This window comes from Rattus norvegicus, chromosome 6 (assembly GCF_036323735.1).
Source record: "Rattus norvegicus strain BN/NHsdMcwi chromosome 6, GRCr8, whole genome shotgun sequence".
In the NCBI taxonomy this organism is placed as follows: Eukaryota; Metazoa; Chordata; class Mammalia; order Rodentia; family Muridae; genus Rattus; species Rattus norvegicus.
Genome location: NC_086024.1, coordinates 28,109,124 through 28,131,924, shown reverse-complemented (window position 1 = coordinate 28,131,924; position 22,801 = coordinate 28,109,124). Strand labels below are relative to the sequence as shown.

The 22,801-nt window shown below is 43.0% G+C and overlaps 1 protein-coding gene and 1 long non-coding RNA gene across 16 annotated transcripts in view; one reads left to right on the top strand and one right to left on the bottom strand.

Moving 5' to 3' along the window:
* Nucleotides 1-6,774, bottom strand: part of LOC100912066 (uncharacterized) — a 52,733-nt gene extending 45,959 nt beyond the window's left edge. For all 8 annotated transcript variants that reach the window (XR_005505723.2, XR_010052500.1, XR_010052501.1 and 5 more), the window contains exon 1: nucleotides 6,635-6,774. This is a non-coding gene — a long non-coding RNA (uncharacterized LOC100912066). The remainder of the gene's footprint in view (nucleotides 1-6,634) is intronic.
* A 74-nt stretch (nucleotides 6,775-6,848) lies between these two features.
* Nucleotides 6,849-22,801, top strand: part of Lclat1 (lysocardiolipin acyltransferase 1) — a 144,328-nt gene continuing 128,375 nt past the window's right edge. For 2 of the 8 annotated variants that reach the window (XM_039113083.2, XM_039113077.2), the window contains exon 1: nucleotides 6,893-7,033. The gene's annotated coding sequence lies outside the window, so the exon portion shown is untranslated. Of the gene's footprint in view, nucleotides 7,055-8,327; nucleotides 8,392-22,801 lie in introns of all 8 variants that reach the window. The other 6 variants (XM_063262740.1, XM_039113081.2, XM_039113082.2 and 3 more) reach the window with 6 other exon arrangements.

Here is a 22,801-nt window from a genome sequence, read left to right as displayed (position 1 = left end):
ACTACAAACCATGAGGCAAGTGGTGATTCCAGCAGTGATCTCTGCTTAGGAGAGTGGAGGAACAGGGAGTTCAAATTCAAGGTCAGCTTTGTTTAGCAAGAAACTGTCTCAAGAATACAAAACCCAGCCAGAAACTAAACAAAAGACTCCCACAGAGAACACCTACCTCTTCCTTGTTTCCTGTTTCTTGTGTTAACTGTGGGAAGCAAAGCAGGGTGAAGGAATCTGGACTCCGGTGGCATCCTTGAATTATACAACCAGTTCTGGTTGGCCTATTCTGTACTTGAATACAATACTTGAATAAATGGCCTTGGAGTTTAAGCCACTGTGGGCTGGATTGGCTACTTATCACTGAGGATTTCCTTTCAGACGTCAAGGGCCTGCGCTAAGGAGTAAGAGAAATGGTTTTGTCTATGTGCAATGAATTGGCCTCTTCCCCATTTTGCCCAAGTGAATGGAGATTTATCAATGTATCAGTTGGAGCTCTGTCAAGAAACCAATAGCCCAAGAAGGGATAAATAAATAGAATAGAAGGGAGTTAGGAACACTGCTGGACTCCTAGGGAAAAAAGAGAGAGGGTGGGAGGGAGAGCAGAGAGGAAAAGAGGAAGAGGAGGAGTAAGGAAGGAATTGATCCACATGGAAGGAAATAATGAAGGCTGTTTAAGCACCTTGAGACTAAATATAAAGGGTTAAGGAGTCCTGCATTTGGACCTCGGCTTAAGGGACAAGCAGAAGGAGTGGCTTGTATAACCCTGGAGAGAAAAGCCTTAGGTATGGACCTATGGCCTTAGGCACTTGCTAAACCACTCTCTGACACACACAACCCCCCGCCCCCACACACACTCTCCAGGAAGATGCACTTAGGAAGTTCCTGTGTGCCTCCCGTGCTAAAACCTGTCCAGAGATGCCCACTGAGTGGATTAGCACAGAGCAGGAAATGGAGGCCAGTGGAGCACAGGAAAGGGAATCACCAGAATTTTATCCTAAGGTGAGAAAGAGAGAGAGAGAGAGAGAGAGAGAGAGAGAGAGAGAGAGAGAGAGAGAGAGACCGACCTATACTTCTTTCACTCACTGTAGCATCCAAAGTCCTGAACTGTCAAAGACAACACTTGCCTCTCAGGAAATTAAAACATCCTACTCCAAATGCTGTTTGAACCAGGGATGCTGTGGGCTGCAGGAGGGGTTGTTTTAGGCCTTCAGTTAAATGTCCGTGGCCTTTGCTAGCTCTGTGTGTCCCTTCTACCGGCACCAGCTCACTTGACTCTTCTCTGAAGTCTATTACTGGGCACATATCCTACCTTATTACTATCACATTTGGAAGAAGATAAAGGAGGAAGAGGAGGAGGAGGAAGAGGAAGAGGAGGAGGAGGAAGAGGAGGAGGAGAAGCATCGGCAGCAATTACATGGTGATATAGGTATTTAATAGTAATGAAACACAGTAAGAACTAGAACGTGGGGTTTCCTATTTGTGATCCTGTTTCCCTGAGAGAGTGTCCTATTAAATGTACCTATTAAATCAAAGACTCACGAGATTGAGCTGTTTATCAGCTGTAATATTGCATTGTAGGAAATCAAGAAAGATTTAGAAACTGCAGAGAAATTACCCTTCTGGGTAGTAGAGTAGATTAATACTATCCTATAAACTTAGGGGTACATTTTTATTTTCTACCTTAAAATTAAAAAGACAAGATGTATACCCAGATAAAACTCTAATTATAGAACAGGGAATACGGACACGCCAGTTTGCTGGTAACCATTCCTCTACCCAGAAGCAACTGTTGCAAGAGATTCTCTTGTGCCTTCCCAGAGACTGCCAGGTTTGCACGGTCATATTCAGACTCCAAGAACACTGACTTAGGGTTCCTAGGGCAGTGGATGTTGTCAGGGTTCTTTCAGTCATCCTCTTCCTGATGCTCTGAGCTCTGGTCGCTAATGAATCCCAGTTGCCCCTCTTCTCCAGAAGATATCCTTCAGAAGAGTGTGGGCTGCCTTGCTATGCTGGTTCTGTACCACATCTTCAAGTTACCCATTCTTTTTTTCCCCTTTCCTTTTATTGGATATTTTCTTACTTACATTTCAAATGTTATTCCCTTTCCCAGTTTTCCCTCCAGAAATCCCCATCCTTTTCTCCCTTCCCCTGCTTCTATGAGGGTTCTTCCCTACCCACCCACTCCCTCCCTCCCTGGCATCCAGCCTTTGGGGCTAATATCCACTTTTCAGTGAGTTTATACCATGTGTGTTTTTTTGTGACTGGGTTACCTTACTTGGGATGATATTCTCTAGTTCTAACCATTTGCCTAAGAATTTCATGAAGTCATTGTTTTAAATAGCTGAGTAGTACTCCATTGTGTAAATATACTACATTTTCTGTATCCATTCCTCTGTTGAAGGGCATCTGGGTTCTTTCCAGCTTCTGGCTATTATAAATAAGGCTGCTATGAACATAGTGGAGCATGTGTCCTTCTTATATGTTAGAGCATCTTTTGGGTATTCATTTGGAATATAAAATAACTCAGGATAGTGAAAACTATTCTCAACAATAAATAAAAGAATTTCTGGGGGAATCACATCCCTGACCTCAAGCTGTATTACAGAGCAATAATGATAAAAATGTATGGTATTGGTAGATTGATGGAATAGAATTGGAGACCCAGAAATGAACCCACACACCTATGGTCACTTGATCTTTGACAAAGGAGCTAGAACCATCCAGTGGAAAAAAGATAGCATTTTCAACAAATGGTGCTGGTTCCACTGGCAGTCAGCATGTAGAAGAATCCAAATCGATCCATTCTTATCGCCCTGTACAAAGCTTAAATCCAAGTGGATCAAGGACCTCCACATCAAACCAGATACACTCAAACTAATAGAAGAGAAAGTGGGGAAGAGCCTCGAACACATGGGCACAGGGGAAATTTTCCTGAACAGAACACCAATGGCTTATGCTCTAAGATCAACAATCAACAAATGGGACTTCAAAAATTTCAAAGCTTCTGTAAGGCAAAGGACACTGTCATTAGGACAAAATGGCAACCAGCAGATTTGGAAAAGATCTTTACCAATCCTGCATCCAACAGAGGGCTAATATCCAATATATACAAAGAACTCAAGAAGTTAGACTTCAGAGAATCCAATAACCCTATTAAAAATGGGGTACAGATCTAAACAAAGAATTCTCAATTGAGGAATATTGATATCTAATGGCTGAGAAGTACCTAAAGAAATGTTCAACATCCTTAGTCATCAGGGAAATGCAAATCAAAACAATTCTGAGATTCCACCTCACACCATTCAGAATGGCTAAGAGCAAAAACTCAGGTGACAGCAAATGCTGGCGAGGATGTGGAGAAAGAGGAACACTCCTCCACTGCTGGTAGGATTGCAGACTGGTACAACCACTCTGGAAATCAGTCTTGAGGTTCCTCAGAAAACTGAACACAGTGCTACCTGAGGACCCAGCCATAGCTGTTCTTGATAAGTGACCAGTAGAAGAATGTAACACAGGGGTATCTACTCCTTTGCCTCAAGGCTGAGCAAGCATTTGGAGTGATCCTGCTTCAGGGTTCCCATTGGTTCTAGCTGAAGCTTGTCTCCAGCTGAGACTACATGGTTGCTTTTCTCTTTCATCTCCTTAGTAGTCTTGTTTCTTTCACCCCACCTTCTTCTCTTGAGAGCAAGAGTCTTGTAAGCAGATCTATGCCTCAGCCCCCATTTCTAGGAAGCCACCAGCAGGAGGTGTCCTAGGAAGCCAACTAGAGATGGAATTCTCAAGAGGAGAGGATGGGAAATGAGGACAAGTCCCGTTGCTAGGCAACCGATCCCATTGGCTACTTCCTGGGGTATCAACAGTACCCCAGTTGAGCTAGCGCAACAGCTGACTTTGCTGAAGAAGGGAAGGATGCGGGAGAAGGGCTTTAGCTGCACAGTCTTTGGTGATTGCTAGGTTTGAAGAAAATACTGCGAGGACTTGCAGAGGGATGGCTAATGTTAAGCAAGCGACACGTTGGAACTGGAAGACTTGTTCAGCAGATTTTTAAAAGACGCTCGACACTTGCACCCTAACTGAAGACTAGGCGTAGCCCCAGAAATTTAAGAGCTGGCAAGATTGTCATCTTGGACATATTTCCAATGCCGAAGTTGGGGTACTGACATGGGAACAACAGAACCTTGGAGTGAGGTTTTCTTGAGAACTTTGAACCCTCAGATTCAAGCAGGCCTCTTTGACTTTGTTGGAAGATACAGGGTCTACTTGCTTGGGTCTGTGTGGCAAGTCTCATCTTGACTTGACAATCAAGGAGGGAACCACCCACGGTCAGAGCTCTGGGAGCCAAATCCAATATACTGCTGGGATGATTCTTAAAATTTGGGAAAGCAGATGACTGCATTAAAAGAGAGATCTCATGTGGCAATGGCAATGAAAAAAATTTAGAGAAGTTTCAGATGATTGACCAACCGACTAGAAACTTTTCTGGCTTCCTTTGTCCCTCAGCAAGGGCCTGGATGACATCGCTTATCACCCCAAGCCTCCGGGCTCTGCCAGAGAGTAACAGCATCATTGAGTAACAGCTCAGAGGTGTTTGTCTTCTAAAAGCAGAACAGGGCTAATGGGACTGTTGTTACATTAGTAGCATTGGGGACTGCAAGATGCCAGAAGAGCTGAGACAGTTCTGAGAAGCAGTGACAATCTAATTACCATAATGGGTAGCAAGATTGAAGTGACAGCCAGGGATCTCAACCTGACCTTAAGATGGCTGATGGAACATAGCAGGGGGTCTGTGGGCAGACAATAGGGGTTCTGTACAATATATAGTCTCAGCAGGTGAGCAGTAAGTAAAAGAGTGGGGTCCGACATCACCCCAATGGGAAATTCTAATCTGCTGCCCAGTTTCAAGACCTGAGCCTATTACTCTTAGACTGCAAGGACTGAAGGAGAGGCTTCTGAATATGAGAACCCATGTTTCTTCAGTGGGTCCTCATAGTCATATAAATGCATATACATATACACAAAAATACATATACATAAAAAATATACTTTTTTCAAAATGAAGTTTCTTCATGTAGCCCTGGCTGTCCTGGAATTTTCTCTATAGATCAGGCTAGCTTTGAACTCACAGATCTGTCTGCTTCTGCCTCTCCAGTGCTGGGATTAAAGACATGAGCCACCACCAGCCAGCTTTTTGTTGTTGTTGATGTTGTTCTTAAATAACCACAGACCCAGGAAAGAAACATGCTCTGATTGTTTTTGTTTTTGTTTTTAGAGAAATGTTGGTTAAAGGATCTAAATTGATGGGGTTATCCTGGAGTCCCAAGTATCCATCTTCCTTTATTACTTTCCTTTAATCCGTTAGAACAAAAGAGGAATCTCCAGTAGAGAAAAGGCTACATATAGACTCCTCACATTCTCAGAGAACGCACAGCAGTGCATACTTGAGAGGTTCTGGAGGATCGCCATGCTCAGTTCAAAGCAATGACATGCCTTAAAAAAACAAAACAAAACAAAACAAAAAAAAAACCCTAAGATTTTCCAGAACTCTTGAGTTTAGAGACAAAAATGAGGTCCATTCAACCTCATAGGGATAACTGCATTTTTGTACTGGTGTTTCTCCTGTGTTGTATTTTTTGTTTTCTAATAAAATTGTGGCACATCTCAAATACTTAAACATTGAATAAAAGTCAAGGAGATGTAATGCTGATTCTCTCCGGGAAGGTACCTGGCATTTCGTTTTTAAAATTTAGAGTCTTGCTGAGGCAGTCCTCCGGTTCTGTTAGGGGACTGCTGGGGTTAAGGGCTTGTGCCATCACACAAGGCTACCCTGTACTTAAAAAATTCATTTCTCTGTTTCATGTTAAATAAGCAGATTAAATGTATAAACACACATGAAGAGCTGTTGAAAGGCTCTGTAGGCTATGAGTGGACGTTTATTATTTTTAAAGATTTCTCTTATTTGTTAAATCAGCAAGAAGGTATTGTGCAGGGGAACTGCAAAGAGGTTATATTAATCGGTCTCTAGCGTCCAGGGGCTTAGTCTGGTAGGTTAGGGGTTAGATCCTGTAGAAAGGAACAAAGACCTTTCAAGAAAAGTGTCCGAAAAAAAACAAAAAACAAAACAAGAAAAACCCAACCTCAACAACAAACAAACAACAACCAAACCAAAAAACAAAACAAAACAAAAAACCAACAACAACCAATCCGACTGGGCCATGCAGGAGAGGAAAAGTTGAGAGTTGAGCAAACACTGTTGAATTAGCCAACAGCTGTGCACCACGGAATGTGGATTTGCTCTTTCACTTGGGGCAAGAAAATAAGGCTTGTAAATTAAGTGTCTCTGATATGTTTTTCATCATGCAACCCCGGGTTGAACGAAGGTGAGTTTAGTTTTACACCATCAGGACCAGGATTCTAGAGCTGGCCGCGTAATTTGCTCTTTACTTGGAGCAAGAAAGTAAGAGTTGTAAATGACTGCCTGTGATTTGATTTCCATGAGGCAACCTCAGGCATTGACCGTGCCTTGAGTTTTGCGCCATCAGAAACTCAGGCTCTAGAATTGGCTGGATGCTAATTTGCTCTTTGATTCCGGGCATAAACGTTAGGCTTGCAAATGAGTGCTCTAGATTTGCCATCCTCTACGCACCTATTAGGTTCCCCGAAGACCACCGATGAGTTCTGATTTTTGGTTTCTTGCTCCTCTACCCTACCAGCTTTGGCAGGAATCTGCAGTGAAGTAGGCTGATCTGGGGCGCGGCTCCTTTAAAGGAGCCTAGACGACGCCCGGGGTCTCTCGGAGTTGCGGAGCAGGGGCGGAGCGCCCCGCTCAAGGGCTTCCCACGCAGCCGGAGACGCCTTGCGTCACAGCGCCAGTAGCCAATCAGTGTGGAGTCTGGAGGGACGCATTACTAAGGCGACGGGCTCGACGCCTCCCCGCTTCGGGATGAATTAGCGGCGGGTTCTGCTCGCAGGTTGTGACCCCCGTGAGTCGCAGTTTCGCCCCAGTGTCCCCGCGACGTCGCGCGTTCCCCCCGGCGTGTCCCAGGTGCGCGGCCCGCGGCGTCAGGTGTGGGCTTCGGCGCGGAGAACATGGCGGCGGCCAAGGGATTTTTCCCGAGTGGGCGGATGGGGAGCTGCGGCTCGACCGCTTTTCCCGAGAGCAGGCCTCCTCGGGTGGGCCCTGGGGGACAGTCACTCGCGGGAATTGGGTGGAGGGCTAGGGCGAGCGACTCTAGGGAGGCGGAGGCCTCCGGAGCCCAGCAGGCTGCGGAGGCGAGGAGCGTCGGGTGTCCGGTCTGTGCTCACTGACAACCACCTTCCTGTCCACACCACACCTCGGCGAAATGCGGGAGCTGCCGAGTCCCTAAACACCGCCTAAGGTGTACCAGGGGCCAGATTCAGGTGCACGAGCCTTCCCAGGGGTAGCCACGTGGAAAGCCCAAAAGAGAGTTTTTCAGGGTTCAAGCTGTTTGTTTCTTGCGGGCGACAGAGGTGTGCCCTAGGTCTAGGTGGCAGTGCCAGATGGAAAGATTGTCCACATTGAAGGCTGACTTCGAGTTCGATTTTCCTTTTAATCGGTGTTCGCTCTCGCTAAGGGCTGGCCTCCCAATTCACGGTCCTTGCCTCTGCACTCATATTGGTGCGATAACAGGCGTGCTTCACCACGCCCACCTGGCAGGTTTGGTCTTTCAGGTTGTATCTTAACATCTAAGATTATGTTTGACCAGAAGCAGTAAAGACAAGACTAAGGTGTTTCTTTGTGGTTGTGGAGCTGTTTTGTTTCCTGGATCTTGCCTGAAGGCTTAGTCGCCTCTGATTGGATCTGAGTTTTGCATTCAATTAAGTCCAGGAAAAGCATTGAAAAAGAAATAGGTGAAGGCATTACCAAGAAACAATGCTTCCCATTCAAATCCATCACGTATTTCTGCAAAGAAACAACCTGGCATAAAAAGTTAAAAAAAATTGGACTACTTTTAAAAATACTATTTTGTTGAAAGACTTTGCAAAATTCGTGTGTTTTAAAAATACTTTCGTTTGTGTACGTGAGACTGGACGAGTTTATATTCACCATGCGACATGGTGCAGGAGCTGGAGTTTCAGATGTTTTTTGAGTTTCCTAAGGTGGGTGTTGGGAACTCAACCCTGCTCTTAACCACTGAGCTCTATCACTGCAGCCCTTAGATTTGTGTGGTTTTGAATTAATAAAGGAATTGAAAAAAATCACAGAGCACTCACTTAGCTTTAGTCCTAAAAGCTTCTGCAGGGTGCTCAATGTATCTGCACTGTGATTTCCATGTGGCTTTAAGTTGAACAAATGTTTTGGATTCCTCTTTCCACAGGTCTCAAGGTTGGCTCCTGCAGATGTTAGGAGGGACTTTTCCAAACGGAATCTGGGGAAATAGGGTCAGTTTGGCCTAGGGTTGGGGTTGTATGTAGTAGTAACTAGGTTGCTTCTTAAAAAATGTGGTAATTATGTAACGTCTATGAGGCACTTGGTCTTTGAATAGAGATGACATTGAGGTTTTCTAAGCGGGGGTGGGGGGAGGAGACAGTTCCTATAAAAGACTTATAGTGTGGTAAGAATTGACATTGATTAGTTTGTACTACTCTGCTTGTTGGTATGTCAGGGGACTTATAAGTAAGGGTCAACTCAGTCACCCAACACCAGTGTAAAGTGAGCACTTTAACAGATGAGGAAACTAGAGCACATTGACATTTAAGTCATTTGTCCTTAACCGCACGGCTAGCATCATGAGTCCAGTCTGTGGCTCCTGCCCCCTTTCTCTGTCTTGTACTGCGGATGGAATGCAGGGGCTTGCACATCTAAACAAGCACTCTTATCACTGAACTGTCCCCAGCCCCATTTTTATTTTTAGAGACAGGCTGGGTGTGATGGCTATCCCAGTTGTCAACTCGACTATAACTGGAATGAACTACAGTCCAGAAACAGAAATGGAGGGCACACCTGTGATCCAGACTGGAAGACACAGGCTGCTGCTGCTTCTTTTTTTTTTTTTTTTTGGTTCCAAATCATGAGGCTTAGTGGCTCTGAAAAGCTTTGGTCTAGGCAAGGCGAAACACACCTTTAATCCCTGGAGAAGGAAACATACCTCTTGAGTTCAAGGCCAGCCTGACAGCAAGTTCCAAGAAAAGCTTAGGCCAGGCACACCTTTAATCTGGGTCACACCTTCTGCCGGAGGCCTATATAAGGACAATGCGTGAAGGCAGAGGTGGTGGTTCTTTGCCTGCTTGCATTTACTGCCAGCATATCTGTTGGAACCTAGCCTCGTGGGACTGAGAAACCACTAGATTCTTGGGCTTCCCATTTGCATCTGGCCATTGTTGAGTAAGTCATTTCAATAAATTACCTCTATAAGTTCTGAGACTCTAGAGAACAAGGGTTAGTCTTGAACTCTTTAGCTCAGGAAGGTCTTGAACTTGTGATGTTCTTCTTGCCTCAGCCCTCTAAATAGTTGCGTTTACAGTCCTACAGTCCTGCACCCCAAAGCCTGGCCCCCTGTGTTCTTCTGTACCTTCACTATATGTGTACGGGAATATCGTGTGCTAAGGGGAGTGTGTGAGCTGAGTGTAGTCGTCTAAACAGCTACTTTCACTCTTTGCTATCTGTGGTAGTTACTTTGGTGATTTTGGTTAAGTAGTGTGTTCATTCTACTTTTTCTCTAAGACAGCAATCTAATCTGTAGTGCCGTTAGTCTGAAACTTAATCTGTAATCCATGCTAGCTTCGAACTCTAGGCAATCCTAGACACTCGGTCTCCTCAGCCTCCTGAGGGAGAGGACTATTAAGAAAGTGCTGTCCTGTGCAGTCTTTTTTTTTTTTTTTTTTCCAGAGCTGGGGACCGAACCCAGGGCCTTGCGCTTGCTAGGCAAGTGCTCTACCGCTGAGCTAAATCCCCAACCCCATCCTGTGCAGTCTTGATGTCCAGTATTCTTAAGAACTGTTTTAAAATAGAGTTTTTATACTTATCAGGAAACAAAAGTCAATTTTAGTTTTTATTAAATTCTTTTGTGTATGGTGTGTGGATATGTTGGGGTTCAGGAATCATCACACAAACCACTCAGACTCAAGTCTCAGTTAAGCAAGAATAGTGTACTGAGCATACACCCCAAGACTGATCAGGGTCACAGCCTAGACCGAGAGAACATTTTTCAGGGCCAGTTTATAAGGGAAAAAAGCACAAAGATCCTGTACACAGGTGCAGGAAGTGCAGCCCTGTTATCAGCTCAGACTCCAGCTATTTTGGCGAGCTCCATAGAGCAGGTCTAACTGATCTATACTCTTATGGTTGTGGAATTTCTTAAGAGTAACAAATCTCAGAACATGATAGGTCATGTGGTGGGCATGACCGTGTTCTGAGTCAAGCTCTTTTTCTGCATCAATGACTGGCAGGCACGGGATGAAATGGGTACAGCTATACTAGGGGACAGGCTTCAACACGTGTGTATGTTTGGGGAGGGCATACACATGGAAAGGCTTTATCTTTTGAGAAAGGCTCTCACTGAGTCTGATGATCACTGACTAGACTGGGATTTATTGATTGATTGATTGATTGATTGATTGCTTTCATGCCCCTGGTGCTTTCTCTGCCTCTCTGAGCATCCTTTAATTTCTGCCTCCTGGTGCTTGGATTGCATACATACATGTTGCAGTATATTTGATTACATTGTGAACCCAGAGATTGTGGACTGTGAACCGGTTTCTAGTGTGGTATCTTTAGCCTTTGATCCCAGAACTTTCTGTTTGCTGTGAACAAGTACTTGTGGTGGAGGTCAATCTTAGCACACACCTTTAATCCAAGAGATAAATAAAGGTCAAGAGGCAGAGCAAGTAAGCAGCAGACAGGGAGTGAACGTAACTCAACAGAAAGGAGCGTCTTTGAGTTGAAGGGTATTTAAGACATGTGGAGAAGGGGAAAAAGCCTCCTTTTTCTTTCCTTCCAGGAGGTTAGTGGAGTAGGAAGGTCAGTTGGGTGCTTTCTCTGCCTCTCTGAGCAAGCAGGCTTTTACCACAGCGTCTGGCTCCTAAGTCTTCAGTTGATAGTTTAGGATTTTGTTTTAAAAGCAACACATGCACATGCTGCCAAACCTTGGGTGCTAGGGATCTGAATTCAGGCCCTCAGGCTTGTGTGGCAAGGATTTCACCCACTGAGCCATCTTTCCAACCCTGATTAAAATCTTTGAGAGAATAATTTGGATGAATTAAAACAAACCGGTTTTAGTACAGTTGATTGTTAAGATAGACTAATAATTTTCTCAGTGTTTGTAGAAAAAAATGGCATAAATAGAAGTGGCTGTGACATTCATTATTTTTATCAGTTTTTTTTGCCTCCTTGGAATGTAGAATTATTACCTAATCTGATCTTTGGAGTTCAAGGAGAGGCCCAAGTCCAACCTGAAGACTAGGTGTATGAATAGATTATTAACTTACAGTGTGCTAAGCACTCAGATGTAATGGTGGTGGGAGCAGAGAGCTGTGGGAACATGTGCTGGGCTGGGCCTAGCCGAGTGAGGAAGGGAGCTAAATAGAGCATGAGATGGCCTGCCTGTGAACGTGCATCGTAGGACACAGTCAAGGCAGGACACATGAGAACATGCATATTCTTTCAGGGGAGGAACCAGGCTGTTCTCAGCTAACACTCTTCTTATGCTGTGGGCAGTAAGGATTTATCAAGGCTTTAAGTTAGAGGTCCTAGTCCTTCTTTTCTGTCAGCTTGTCTTCCCTCACTGGAAAGAGGACCCTGAAAATGCCTCCGTCCGATTGCCGGTAGGCTAGTCTGTGGGTCATAGTTTTGATTGATTGATATATGGAAGAGCCTTTGAAGGGCAGTGCTACCCTGGACGATGGTTCTGAGTTGTGTAAGAAAGCAGGCTGAGCAAGCCATGGGAACAGGCAAGTAAGCAGCATTCATGTTTCTATGTCCTCAAGTTCTTGTCCTCAGATTCCTGCCTTGAGTTTCTGCCCTGACTTTCAAAACTCAATGATAAGCTGTGACAGAGACTTGAAAATTGAAATAAACCCTTTCTTCCCTCATTGCTTTTAGTAATGGTGTTTTATCACAGCAGTAGAAATTCAAACTAAGACATGGAATAATAGGACTCTTTTAGAACTCTGTTCTACTTGCTTGCTTGCTTAATTAATTAATTAATTATTTTTAGACAAGGTCTCTAGCTCAGGCTGGCCTGGAACTTGCTGTGTAGCTGGCTTCAAATACAAAGTTATCCTCCTGCCTCAGTTTATCATGTCCTGGGATTACAGACTAAGATGAGGTTCCATGCCTTGTTATGTTCTTGAAAGGTAGCCTTAGTGACAGAAGATCAGTTGAAGAGCATTTCATAATGCAGACCTGGTGCATGGACTGTGCATAAGTGGCTTCAGAGCTGAGTTCACAATCCATAAGTTTTGAAATCAGAAAAGAATATGACGTGGATTGGGTGTGAAGAGCAGGACTGTGTGAGAGGCAGAGGCAGGGCCGGAGGCGCAGGTGCAGAGAGGTGCAGAGAGGCAGAGAGAGGCAGAGGTCCTCTACAGAACAATTGTATACTTTGTAATTAATGGTTGGGATTGGAGGTACTGTTGACTGACTAAAAGGAAGGGCTAGCTGGATTCTTTGTAATGGTTCCAAGGGAGTGGAAAGAATCATATATGATACTTTCTTTTGGAAAAACTGAATCCTTCTGGGAGAATGGGTATTAGAATGGTTTTCTTATATTAGGCTTTTCTTGTTGTTTTGAGACCAGGTGTCGTGTAGCCCAGGTTGGTTCTTGATTCTCTATGTAGGTGAAGCTGATCTTTTTTTTTTTTTTTTTTTTTATTGGATTTTTAAAATTTATTTACATTTCAGATGTTACCCTCTTTTCTGGTTTCCCATCCATAAACCCCCTATTCTGTCCCCCCTCCCCCTTCTTCTATGAGAGTTTCAGCACCCATCCACCCACCCTTTTCGGTCTCCCCTCCCTGACATTCCCTACTCTGGTGGTGGAGCCTTGGCAGGACCAAGGGCTTCTCCTGCCTCTGGTGCCCAACAAGGTCATCCCCTGCTACATATGCAGCTGGAGCCATGGGTCTGTCCATGTGTACTCTTTGGATGGTGGTTTAGTCCCTGGGAGCTCTGGTTCGTTGATATTGTTGTTCTTATGGGGTTGTAAGTCCCTTCAGCTCCTTCAATCCTTTCTCTAACTCCTCCAATGGGGACCTCATTTTCAATTTGATGGTTGACTATGAGAACCTCTGTATTTGTCATGCTCTGGCAGAGCCTCTCAGAAGACAGCTGTATCAGACACTTGTCAGCATGCACCTCTTGGCTTCCCCAGTAGTAAATGGGTTTGGTGGCTTTATGTATATGGGCTGGATCCCCAGGTGGAGCAGTCTCTGAATGGCCTTTTCTTCAGTCCCTGCTCCAAACTTTGTCTCCATTTCTCCTCCTATGAATATTTTTGTTCCCCTTCTAAGAAGGACTGAAGCATCCTCACTTTGGTAGTCTTTCTTCTTGAGCTTCATGTGGTCTGTGGATCGTATCTTGGATATTCCAAGCTTTTGGGCTAATACCCACTTATTAGTGAGTGCATACCACGTGTTTTTTTGTGATTGGGTTACCTCACTCAGGATGACATTTTCTAGCTCCATCCATCTGCCTAAGAATTTCATGAAATCATTGTTTTTAATAGCTGGATAGTATTCCATTGTGTAGATGTACCACATTTTCTGTATCCATTTCTCTGTTGAAGAGCATCTGGGTACTTTCCAGCTTCTGGCTATTATAAAAAAGGCTGCCATGAACATAGTGGAGTTCTTGTTATATGTTGGAGCATCTTTTGGTTATATGCCCAGGAGTAGTATAGCTGGGTCCTCAGGTAGCACTATGTCCAATTTTCTGAGGAACCGCTAGACTGATTTTCAGAGTGGTTGTACCAGCTTGCAATCCCAACAACAATGGAAGAGTGTTCCTCTTTTTCCACATCTTGTCAGCATTTGTTGTCACCTGAATTTTTGATCTTAGCTATTCTGAGTGGTGTGAGGTGGAATCTCAGGGTTGTTTTGATTTGCATTTCCCTGATGACTAAGGATGTTGAACATTTCTTTAGGTGCTTCTCAGCCATTCGATATGGATATTTCTCAGTTGAGAATTTAGCTCAGTGGTAGAATGCTTGCCTAGCAAGCACAAGGCCCTGGGTTCAGTCCTCAGCTCCGGGGGGAAAAAAAAAGAAAGAAAAGAAAAGAATTCTTTGTTTAGATATGTACCCCGTTTTTTAATAGGGTTATTTGATTCTCTGGAGTCTAACTTCTTGAGTTCTTTGTATATATTGGATCTTAGCTCTCTATTGGATGCAGGATTGGTAAAGATCTTTTCCCAATCTGTTGGTTGCTGTTTTGTCCTAATGACAGTGTCCTTTGCCTTACAGAAGCTTTGCAATTTTATGAGGTCCCATTTGTCTATTGTTGATCTTAGAGCATAAGCCATTGGTGTTCTGTTCAGAATATTTTTCCCTGTGCCCATGTGTTTGAGATTCTTCCCCACTTTTCTTCTATTAGTTTGAGTGTATCTGGTTTGATGTGGAGGTCCTTGATCCACTTGGACTTAAGCTTTGTACAGGGTGATAAGCATGGATTGATATGCATTCTTCTGCATACTGACCTCCAGTTGAACCAGCACCATTTGCTGAAAATGCTATCTTTTTTCCATTGGATAGTTTTGGCTCCTTTGTCAAAAATCAAGTGACCATAGGTGTGTGGGTTCATTTCTGGGTCTCCAATTCTATTCCATTGATCTATCTGCCTGTCTCTGTACCAACCATACAGTTTTTATCACTATTGCTCTGTAATACAGCTTGAGATCAGGGATGGTAATTTCCCAGAAATTCTTTTATTTATTGTTGAGGATAGTTTTAGCTGTCCTGGGTTTTTTGTTATTACAAATGAATTTGTAAATTGCTCTTTCTAAGTCTGTGAAGAATTGACTTGGGATTTTGATGGGGATTGCATTGAATCTGTAGATCCCTTTTGGCAAGATGACCATTTTCACAGTATTAATCCTGCCAATCCATCAGCATGGGAGATCTTTCCATCTTCTGAGATCGACTTCAATTTCTTTCTTCAGAGACTTGAAGTTCTTGACATACAGATCTTTTACTTGCTTGGTTAGAGTCACACCGAGGTATTTTATGTTATTTATGACTATTGTGAAGGGTGTCCTTTCTGTAATTTCTTTTTCAGCCTGTTTATCCTTTGGGTAGAGGAAAGCTACTGATTTGTTTGAGTTAATTTTATATCCAGCCACTTTGCTGAAGTTGTTTTATCAGGTTTAAGAGTTCTCTGGAATTTTTAGGGTCACTTAAGTATACTATTATATTGTCTGCAAATAGTAACATTTTGACTTCTTCCCTTCCAATTCATATCCCTTTGACGACCTCCTTTGTTGTCTGATTGCTCTGGCTGGGACTTCAAGTACTATATTGAATAGGTTGGGAGAGAGTGGGCAGCCTTGTCTAGTCCCTGATTTTAGTGGGATTGCTTCAAATTTCTCTCCATTTAGTTTAATGTTAGCTACTTGTTTGCTGTATATTGCTTTTACTATGGGCCTTGAATTCCTGATCTTTCCAGGACTTTTAACATGAAGGGGTGTTGAATCTTGTGAAATGCTTTCTCAGCATCTAATGGGATGATCTTGTGTTTTTTTCCTTTGAGGTTGTTTATATAGTGGATTACGTTGATGGATTTCTGTATATTGAACCATCCCTGGATACCTCAGATGATGCCTACTTGATCATGATGGGTGATTGTTTCGATACGTTCTTGGATTTGGCTTCTGAGAATTTTATTGAGTATTTTTGCATCAATATTTATAAGGGAAATTGGTCTGAAGTTCTTTCTTTGTTGGGTCTTTGTGTGGTTTAGGTATAAGCGTAATTGTGACTTCATAGAAGGAATTGGGTAATGTTCCTTCTGTATCTATTTTGTGGAATGATTTGCACAGTATTGGTATTAGCTTCTGTGAAGGTTTGGTAGAATTATGCACTAAATCTGTCTGTTCCTGGGTGTTTTTTGATTGGGAGACTTTTAGTGACTGCTTCTATTTTTTTAGGAGTTATGGGACCATTTAGATTGCTTATCTGATCTGATCTTGATTTAACTTTGGTACCTGGTTTCTGTCTAGAAAATTGTCCATTTCATCCAGATTTTTCAGTTTTGGTGAATATAGGCTTTTGTAGTAGGATCTGATGATTTTTTGAATTTTCTCAGTTTCTGTTGTTATGTCTCCCTTTTCTTTTCTGAAGCTGATCTTTTTTTTTTTTATTTTTTCCTTCCTGGTATAAAGGAGGTTTATTGGGAGCAAGGGAGAGGAGTGAGTGATGTGCTTATAAAAAGATAAAGAGAAGCGGGTATATGTTCTATGGATGTGTAGTCAGGTATGGAGGAAGAGGGTGCCTCGGCGGGCCCATGCTGAGGCATCCCTTTCCCTGAGGGACCAGCTACAAGATGGTATAGTATAGAATAGAGTTTATTAGGGCATGGGGAGGGGAGTCAGGACTGTAGTAGAGGCAAAGAAAGGCAAACAGAGAGAGAGAAAGGCAAACAGAGAGAGAGAAAGGCAAACAGAGAGAGAGAGAGAGAGAGAGAGAGAGAGAGAGAGAGAGAGAGAGGTGGTAGAGGCTGGCCATGAGCACGTGGAGAGGGAGGGAGAAAGGGAATGGGGAGAGAGCGGGAGCAAGAAAGGGAGAACAAGAGAGGAGCAAGAGCCTGAAGCTGATCTTAATTCTTTTTTTTTTTTTCCACGTGGAAACGTTTAATGAGAGAAGAGTAGAAGAGAGGAAAGGCTGACCTCGGGCATGTTGGCGGAAAAGGGGGGTGGGGAGAGAAGGGTCAGGGAAGAGGGCACAAGAGCGGAGAAGAGTGAGAGCAAGAGCCTGATCTTAATTCTTGATCTTTTAGCCTTCGGCTCTCAATGATGGTATTCTAGACACACAGTTCTACCCATTTTATTTTGGGTATGTATATATTTGCATAAAAGTGATTTTAATGTGAAAGCAAATGTGGAAGCGATCACTGATGAAATTAGCTGGTTGTCAATGGATCATGAAAATGTTTATAGCATTAGAATAACTCAGTTTTCACAACCAAACACATTGCAGGGCGGTGGACTCAGGGTGAAAGTGGGAACTTGCTACAGTTGTAGGATTTCGTTTAGTTTGAATATATTGTGGAAGCTTTCAAATCTCAAACACAAATCAGCACTCATAGAGTAGCCAGCTTTATTCAAAGGACTAAGAAACCAGTGACCTTAAAAAAACAATGACTTTAAAAGTGATTCATGTTTGCCTTAGGTTTCTTTATAATCTCAAGTCACTCAGAGAGTGAAGAGCAAAATAGAGACAGGAAGAAGCTATTTGTAATGAGACACTACTGTACACCTTCCAGAATGGCTATATATAAAAGATGCTCCCTGCTGGGGGTGTGGATGTAGACCAGCCAGAACTCGTACATTCGCAGGCATGTAAAATGGTACTTCGTCACTTTGACCCGCTGAGGCTTTGTCCACTCGCACCTGTGCCCAGCTGCTCAATCCTAGCTACTATACTCCTGAGAAACTAATGCACTATTAACAATCACATAAAAGAATGTTCATGGTATCTTCATAATAACCACAAAGGTATCACAGCAGAATAGCTTAATAAATTGTAATATATTTTAAAAAATGAAGCATTGCAAAAGCAATAGCAGTCTTTAGGGATCTCATAGGCATCAGGAGGCACATTGAAAAACACGCACGACTGTTTGTGGAGGATGGAAGTCAGAGCAGTGGCTATTCCAGGCTGTTGGTCATAGTGGCAGGGAGTGGACGTGTTGGAGGCTCTGTGTATTGTAAGTGTGTAAAGGCACACATGAGAATTCCTTCCACTTCAGTTTCACAGGTCTATTTACCCGTTTCCTGCATAAGGAGCTTATGACAATTTGTGTCTCCTGGGGAGGAAGACTCATTTTCTTTGGGGTTGAGAGCATTGGTAGGTTGACCATGTTCTGGTGCATGACCTCACACCTGTGTGCCTACAGGCAATAGCCATCATATTCAGTGAGTTATTAAAAAGGGCGCTCAGGGACATAAAGGAAGTGAAGAAAGAGTGAAAGTGAATTTGATCAAAATATGTCTTATATATGTGTATATATATATGTGTATGTGTGTGTATATATATATATATATATATAAAACATGTTTTGAAAAATTTAAATAAGAATATTGTGTGTGTTAGATAGTTTTATGTCAACTTGGCACAGTAAGTGGCCCCCGAGGAAAGGGAACCTCAGTTAAGAAAATGCTTCCAGGGGCTGGGGATTTAGCTCAGTGGTAGAGCGCTTGCCTAGGAAGCGCAAGGCCCTGGGTTCGGTCCCCAGCTCCGGAAAAAAAGAACCAAAAAAAAAAAAAAAATGCTTCCATTAGATGGGATTGTAGGCAAGCCTGTAGGGCATGTGTGTGCACGCATGTGTGTGTATATGTGTAGATGTACTATATAAAACACATATGTGTATACACACACACATGTGTCAGGATGAGTTAATTTTGATTGGACAGCTTAATTGGGGTAGCCACAGGGGGGCTTTTGTTTGCTGGACTTAAATACTTTGATAGCTGGACCTTGATAGTCAGCCTCCGGAAGAACCGAAGTGGTCAAATAGGGGAACTGACCTTGCTGGCTAGCTTTGGGGATGGGGGAAGGGCAAGATCTGCCAGACCCATATTTGCCATGTTGGAACCTTCATAGTGCTGTGTTAGTTTATATTGTTTGGTAGTTTGGAATTTGGAATCACTTAGAAGACAAGATGCCATGCATGAATTTAGAGATCACCTAGATTAGGTAATTGAAAAGGGAAGATCTGCTTTAACTGGGCAGCACTGTCCCCCATTGGCTGAGATTCTGTATTTAATGAAAAGGGAGAAAGTGGGCTGAGCATGCTCTCTGCTTCCTGACTGTGGATGCAAGGAAACCAGCTCTCTCACTCTTCTGCATCCATGATTTGTCTGCAGTAATACAGTGGGACTGTGACTCCAAACAAACCCAGCCTCTCAGAGCAGCTCTGTTAGCTTAGCAGTGAGAAAATTAATTAATACGGTACTTCCTGTGTCCTTTGTACTATTGTAATACAAATGCTCTTAGGATCGTCTTCTTTGTGGTAAACTATAGTCTCTAGTGAAAGTTGGAGTTTGTAAAGTTAGGGATCATGCTGGCTAATTTTAGGTCAGCTGGACACAAGCTAGAATTATCTGAAAGGAAGACATCTCAGTTGAGAAACTGACTCCATTTGATCCAGCCATAAAGCATTTATTTTAGTGACTGATGGGAAAGGGCTCAGCCCATTGTGGGTGGGGCTCTCCCTGGGCTAGTGGTCCTGGGTTCCATTTGAAAACAAGCTGAGCAAAAGCCATAAGGAGCAAGTCAGCAAGCAGCACACCTCCATGGTCTCTGCATCAGCTCCTGCCTCCAGGTTCCTGCCCTGTTTGAGTTCCAGTCGTGACTTCCTTTGGTGATGAACAGTGTTGTGGAAGTGTAAGTCAGATAAACTCTTTTTTTCCCCAAATTGCATTTTGGTCATAGTGTTTTGTTAACAGCAATAGAAAAGAAACTCTTACTAAGACAGGGAGAAAAGATGTTAATTAGGGGTAGTCGAAGTAGTTTTTTTTTAAAGCTTGCCCCCTTGGAGTCAGGGTTTGTCTCCATAGCCAAATCTAACTTGGTATTAATGCTAAGTGGAACAGGCTGGTCTTGAGTTCCTGACCTCCCGAGTCCACTGGCTGAGTGCTGAGACTGTGGACAGCACTGCTTGTGCAGCCTGCGCTCTGTGATTGCATGCCTGCTTAACTCAATGTAAGTTAAAAGTGTACAGCATCCTTGTGGCTTTATTTTTTAGGGATTGATTGAACAAAATTATTTCCTGTACTACAAATTATGCCAAGGGTTTGTGAATATCCATAGAGTATGATTTCCTGTGACTGCTTAGGGCTATTCTTTCTATGAGTAGGATTATTAAATGAGATCTCCCCTTGACCTTTTCATATGATATTACAATTGTCTTTGCATTTATTGAAAGACTTCAAGCTTCATAATGTAATTTTGAAATTTAGCAAAAAGATGTTATTTCCCTTTTCCCTCCCTTCTGTCTGTCTCTCTGCATAGAGTCTCTCTGTAGCTGGGCTGGCTTTTGACCCAAGGTGCTTCACCCTTGCTTGGTGCTGAGAGTATGTTGTGGGCCACCACGTTGGCCTAAAACTCAAGTTGTTCATTCAAGCCAGTTGATTCAAAAAAAGGTGTTTTGTTCTCTAATATTGGGCGTGGAGACGAGAAACAGGGCCGAAGTACTTGACAGTAGGCAGGCCGTGCCAGATGGCCTTTCTCACTAGCTTCATGTATGCTAGTGATAGAACCAGCATGGCGTGGCTTCCATTCCCTCCTAAGACTACACAGACCAGAAGCCGGTTTAGCTTCTCTTTGTTACTGGGACAAGGAGTTCTTGTCTTTGGAAGGGACTGATCTTCATTGGAACTGAATCTTTACTGGAGTCAGTTAGTCCCAAAGTACTATTTATTCCCTTTTGAATCTAGAATTTCATCAAGTCTCAGAAAAAGGGGAGTCTTAATATTCTTACTTTAAATTAGGAACTCTTAAATGTCTGACTTTGTCTTTTGGGGCTATTCTTAAACCTTTTTAAGGGTCTTTCCACCCATGGGCACTTGTGCATTACTAGGAGGTTGATAGTTTCCTATAGCCATTGTAATAAATTAATACAAACATGGTGGCTACTTTCTCAGAGTCTGAAATGTTAGTCAAGATCAAGAGAAGCAAAGCTGTGGCACTGCAAGGATAGTTGCTCTTGGCCTTACAACCTGTGGCAACTGCTATATGTATTTAGGCCCTTCCTCAATATTTCAAAATAACCATCCCATTGTAAAATACTTAATATAACCAGCCATATTTATAGTCTTTTTTCCTTTTCTTTCTATATAACATTTGTAGCTTTCAGAGGTTAGGATGTACTATATGCATATATCTTAAATTAGCATATATTGTATAAAGTAATGAATTTGATTTTGACATTTTCATACATGTTCTGTGAGTTACTTTTCTTTTTCTTTCTTTTTTTTTTTGGTTCTTTTTTTCGGAGCTGGGGACCGAACCCAGGGCCTTGCGCTTCCTAGGTAAGCGCTCTACCACTGAGCTAAATCCCCAGCCCCGTGAGTTACTTTTCATGGTGTACAAAACAGCTTACAGAAGCAGGTTAAAGAGGAGTGTACAATTGGTCCTGGTATAGAAGGCAGGTGACAAAGTGTGAGCAGCTGCCACATTGTATCAGTCCTGACAGAGACTCTTCATCCTCTTCATTCAGTCCAGCACCCCAGCCCATAGGATGATGCTGCCTGTGGGTGGGACTCCCCGCCTCAGTTAACCCAGTCTAGGTAATCTAGAGACATGTTCAAAGGCCGGTCTTCTAGGTGAGTCTAGATCTGTTAGGTTAACAATATTAACTAATCATCAGTTGGCTGTTTTCACAGTATAAATCTGCCAATTTGCAAACAGGAACTCTTTTTACTTTTTAGTGTCTTCAGTACATTTCTTTAGTGTTTTATGATTTCTATGGTAGAGGCCTTTTGTGTCTGAGTAGGTTTATGCTTAGAATATTTTCTCCTTGGAGACTATTGTGAGTGGGATTATTTTCCTGATTGCTTTCTCACTGATTTGTTTTCAGTTTTTGTTTTTAATTTTTTGAGACAGGGTTTCTCTGTGTAGCCTTGGCTGTCCTGGAACTCACTCTATAGACCAAGCTGGCCTCGAACTCCGAGGTCTTCCGTGCCTCTTCTTCCCAAGTGCTGGGACTTAAGGTGTGTGTGAGCTATGGATCCTTGTATAATTTTGTATATTGCTATTTTGCTGGAAAGGTTCTAGACTTATGGATCATGTTTTTAGGGTCTCTAGTTATAAAATCATATCTGTAGGAAGGAATAATTCAATTTATTTTGTATTTGCGTTGCCTGTGTTTCTCTTTCTTGCCTCATTTGTCTGGCTATAACTGCAAACACTGGGCTGAATAAAAGTGGTGAGTATACTTACAGGATGTGAATATGCTTTGAAAGTCATTTAGCCTGCAGAAGTAATATCTGTTAATTCGTGTTTATAAGTAGAGAAAGAACATTAATTGCCTAAAATTACAAGATCTGAAAATGTTTGTTGCTCTTTTTTCCTAGCCACTTCCTTTAAACTAGTCACGTGCAGAGCCAGGTATTATGATATGTGTCGGTGGTTCTAGCACTTGGGGGCCGAGGCAGGAGGATTGGTGATTTGAAGCTAGTCTGGACGCCATAGTGAATTCCCATTCACTCTGGGCTACATGATGAGACTTGTTCAAAGCCCAAAAGATACAACCCGGCCAGGTGGAGAGCAGCAGTGCCACACGGCTGTGGTCGTGTTGCTCTGAAGGACACAGATACCAGTCTGTCTCCTGTTTCTACAGTTTTGTCAACTAGGAGTGCTTTAGTAGTGGATTTAAACAGCATTCAGGGTGTGGGATTTGGCTTTTGTTTACCACCATTTGCCATAATTCCCCTAGATTCATTGTAGTTATTGCCTGAGTTTTTTCTTTTCTCCTCCTCAGCACTCCTCCTTCAGATGGATGTGCTCACTTAAGGGCATCTGTGGTATTTCTAGCGTTTGACTCTTACAAACAAGCTCCTTTGAACATTTGTGTATATGTTGTTATGCGAATGTAAATTTTCACTTCACTAGAGTAAATACCCAGCAGGGTAGTTGCTGGG